The following is a 4,910-nucleotide window of genomic DNA, read 5'->3' as shown; positions in this document are numbered from 1 at the left end:
AAGAAGAAGAATGCTGTAGCTGAGGCAGCGGTTCCTGGCAGTTCCTGCAGGCTCACGGTTCCTGAGCGACTGTCGTGGTGACAAGGAGGAGGGCTGGAGTGTCCTGCACTGCCCAGGGCAGAAGCCAGCAGCGCAGCAAAACATCAAATAAAAGGTGTTCTCCTTAAAACCCAGACTGGTTCCCTTCCCACTGGCTATCCTATCCACTGCAGCGATTCACAGCAGATTCGACCAGGATGAGGACTAGTGTCTGGTGTTTGGGGAGCTGGTTGTTCCCAACAGACTCAAGGGAAGAACATTCCTTTCAGATCTCTTCTGTCATCGAAGTTTCAGGCAAGTTGCAGCAGTCGTCTTCCTTCAGGTTCTCGTTGGCTCTCTTGATCCAGTGGTGACTTTGTCTTCCAGTCCCAGAGACTGGCTTTTTATTCACCAAATCCACCATTCACACAGCCTGGCTGTCAATCACACAACAGGGTGGCTGTCCTGGTAGGACAGCCACCTACCCAATCAAACTAGAGTGCGACTTGGGTCTCCAAGGAGACCCTGTGCATGGGGCATCAAAACCCCTCCCTCACATCCTGTCCACCCAGACACTCGGGCGTCTAAGGAGGGCTTCTGTGAAGAAGCCTGCCAAAGGAGGGTGAACAAAGGAACCAAACCTGGTTTGGCACACAGAGTAAAACACGAGAGAACTTTACAAAAAGAAATGGCAAATAAACCCGACCGGAACCAACTAAAAATAAAAGGGATCCAGCGCGTTAGAGTTTGAGGCTACCACCATAGCCTCTAACGTTACCAAGGCTATTTTCAAAGCTCGCGGTAGAATAAAAATGGGAGATACCACTGCCACCAGCCAAATCTTAGAGAAAGGGGAACATAAAAATGTCCTGTGAGCGTTAGACGAAAAGGGATAACTATTAACCCTTCCAGTACTCTATTGGAAGATATAGTGTACTGGGTAAAAAGACTAGTAAGTCAATGGCAACTTTACATGTTCTGGGAGACAGTAGTCAGTCCCAGAACATGGAGTTTAAAGTGGGAAGTCTGGAAAGACAACCCTGTGTCACTGCACTGAAGGTGCTGGGGGACACACAGTAAAAAGATGATACCTATGGAGTGGCTGAGACTCCATAGTCCATGAGCAAAAAATGTACAACACACAGCAAAACACATGTAAGAGTGGGAAAAAGGCTCAGACTCTTACCAGGTGAAAACATGAAACCCTAGAAATCCAGCAAAACTGCTGAGGGACTCAACAGGTAAGGGAAATTAGCCATTCTGGAGAATTCTCCCTAACACTCACCCCCTGCCCCCACCAGACTAAGGGACTGGAGGATTTAATCCACTACTGGATGAATATCTTCACTCTAGTCCGTCTCAAACATCCTAGAGAGACCATCAGCATTTTAGTGGTGACATCCTGACCTGTGCTCCATCGTGAAATCAAACCCTTGCAGGCAGATTGACCATTTTAGTGGTTTTGGGTTTTCCCCTTTCATTTGCATTAACCATCTCAAGGGTTGGTGGTCTGTCTGAATCACAAAAGTAGATCCATACAAGTATGGTCTATAATTCTTCAGTGACCACACAATAGCAAAGCATTCCCACTCTATGGTTGCCCACCTTGTTTCTGGTTCCTTCAGCTTCCTGCAGATGAAGCAAATGGGGTGCTCCCTACCTTTCTCATCCAGTTGACTAAGGACTGCAATTTTACCTGTATTGGAGGCATCTGTCTGCACAATGAAGGGTTGGTGATAATCAGGAGCTCTTAGGACTTGAGCTTGACAAAGGGCTTTCTGCAGGTTTTCAAAGGCTTGAGTGCACTCCTCTTTCCATCTGACCTTTCTAGGGAATTTTGGAGGGGAGATCACATTCAAGGGAGAAGCTATGGTTCCATAGTTCTCTATGAAGTTCCTGTAGTACCCAGTGAGACCTAGGAAGGCTCCCATCTGGGTTTGAGTAGTAGGGGTGGCCCTGTTTTGTACAGCTTGTACTTCGCTAGGCAATGGCCTTATTTCACCTCCTCCTACCCCATGACCAAGGTTGACCACTTTGCTCTGACCAATTTGACATTTACTTGCCTTTATGGTCAGATGGGCCTGCTCAAGAGCCTGCAATACATATCCTAAGTGGCCAACATGTTCCTTCCAAGTAGGGCTGAACACTGCAATGTCATCCAAGTTAGCCATGCAGAAGTCATCTATCCCATTCAGAACTTCATTAACCATCCTTTGGAATGTAGCAAGTGCATTCTTTAATCCAAAAGGCATAACCTTAAACTGGTAGAGGCCTGCTGGGGTTGAAAATGCAGTTTTCTCCTTGGCATGGTTTGTCAGGGCTATTTGCCAATAGCTTGAAGTACGATCAAATGTACTGAGGTACTTGGCTGCACCAAGTCTATCCACCAGTTAATCTGTCCTTGGTAAAGGATGGGCATCAGTCTTTGTGACTGCATTTATAGCTCTATAGTACATGCAGAATCTCAACTCCTTGGCTCCTGCCTTTGGTACTAGAACAATGGACTAGACCAGAGACTTGTAGATGGCTCTATAACCCCGAGATCAAGCATCTTGTTGACCTCCTCCTTTATGTGGTTTCTTACATGGTCTGACATTCTGTAACCTCTGATTTTCACAGGTAAACCGTCACCAGTTGGTATATCATGTTGGCCCCAAGGGGTCAAGCCTGGAGATAGTGAAAACAGGGAGGCAAACGGATTTAACAGACACTTGCACTCCTCCTGTTGTTCAGATGTCAGATTAGAAGAGAGATTAACTCCTTCTATTTTTCATCTAAAGATTGTCCCCTGAGTAGGTCAGGTAGAGGTTCACTCTCCTCCTCCTCTTGAGCTGAAGCTAGAAGCAAAGATCACACTTCTGGTCTCAAGGCATAGGCCTTCAAACGGTTGGTGTGAAAGACTCTGGGAGCCTCCTTAGGTCTGCCTAAATCCATAAACTCTCCAAGTTTAACCACAACCTTGAAGGGCCCTATCCACTTGTCCTGCAAGGCCCTCTGCCTTGTTGGCATCATAACTAGCACAAGCTGGTCTTCAGTGAACTCAACCATGTTGGCCTTCTGGTCATGTCAATGTTTGGCCAGAGCCTGACCTGCATTTAAGTTATCACTAGCTTCTGCCATCATGTGTGACATTCTCCTTTGGAGACCTATCACATAGTTAGTCACTCTGACTGGTTTGGGGGGAAGGAGCACTCTCCAACCCCACCTTAATCAAGGCCAAAGGACCTCTGACTGGATGGCCATAAAGAAGTTCAAAGGGACTATAACCAACTGCCTCCAGACGGACTTCTCTATAAGCAAAGAGAAGGCATGGCAGTAGAAGGTCCCACTTTCTTTTAAGGGGTTCTTCTAAAGCACCTATCATGCTCTTCAAAGTACGATTGAACCTTTCAACCAATCCATTGGTTTGTGGATGGTAGGCTGTAGATAACGTGTAAGTGACACCACAGTTTTTCCACATGGTTTGCATGTAGTGGGACATAAAATTGGATCCCCTGTCGGATATCACTTCCTTAGGAAACCCTACTCTGGTAGAAATACCAAATAGAGCCATAGCCACAGCCTGAGCTGTCACAGTTCTCATAGGTAACACCTCAGGATATTTAGTAGCATGGTCTACTACAATCAGGATAAACCTGTTTCCTGAAGATGTGGGAGAGTGAAGGGGGCCAACAAGTTCGATTCCCATCCTCTCAAAAGGAACTACCACCACTGGGAGAGGCACCAAGGGTGCTACATTCTTGGCTCCACTCTTGCCAGAGGTTTGGCAAGTGTGACAGCTCCTACACAATTTGTCAACCTCTGCACCCATTTTAGGCCAGTAGAAGTATAAAGAGAGCCTTTCCTTGGTCTGTTTAAAACTCAAATGACCAGCCAAAGGTATTTCATGGGCCAACTGTAGGAACTGGAGTCTGTTTTCTAGGGGAACTACAAGTCTTTTGCAGTCACCAGGGAAAGACTCAGTCGGTTCACTGTAGAAGAGGCCATCTTCCCAATGCAACCTGTGCTTCCTAGGCTCCTGCCCATCGAGCTGAGAAGCTGCCTGTAGGCGAAGACCTTCAAGAGTAGGACACTCTCTTTGTCCTCTGCTGAAGTCTGACCTGTTGGGTCCACCTTCTGCCAGTAAAGACTGCATCACAGGATGGTCAGCAGGATCCGTATCTCCAACTAGAGTAAGGTCCACTTCCAGATCTGATTCTTCAGAAGCTGGATCAATCACACAGGGTTGTACCTCACACTCAGCCTCAACTGGTGGAGGAGTCACAGGTGTGACTTTGGCCAATATTGGGGATGTCCTTGTTGGTAGCACAGGGGTGATATCTGCTTTCTTCTGGGAGGTCTTAGGTTTCCTCTTTGCCTCTTTCTTTTTTCGAAATAGCAGTTAGTAAGTCCAGTGGACTGGGGGTGATAGTTTCCTCTATCAAGTCCCCTGGAGAGCCTCTAAAGGTCCTATCCCTTGCAGGCATAGTGATCTCCTGTTTCCTTTTACTGGGAGGCCTGGGGGTACTAGACACAACTCCAAGAGTTTCCAGGTCATTACTGTTAAGATGGATTTCTGAACTCTGTCCTGGAGGGGCAGAGGTTCAGAAGGCCAGCCTAGTTTCTTGGAACAGGGTAACCTCTGGACAAGCCAGACCAATCAGGGTAGCGATGGCGGCGGTCAAGACTAGGTCTCAAGAGGGGTGAGGGTTACTGAAAGCCCGCAATGAGCACACAAAGGAAGGACGCTTACAAATTACTGCAGACAGGTGTTATATTAAAAATATAGACACATTTATTACAAGGCCTTTGTAACATCGACCATAGTAAACAATCACTGTAAAACTCCAGTAAACCAACACATCACAATTAATACAATATATATACAAGACCGAGGGGTCTAAAGAGTTAGG

Source organism: Ambystoma mexicanum, chromosome 2p (genome assembly GCF_040938575.1).
Source record: "Ambystoma mexicanum isolate Mex_15411 chromosome 2p, UKY_AmexF1_1, whole genome shotgun sequence".
Taxonomy (NCBI): Eukaryota; Metazoa; Chordata; class Amphibia; order Caudata; family Ambystomatidae; genus Ambystoma; species Ambystoma mexicanum.
This window is presented reverse-complemented; position numbering follows the sequence as displayed.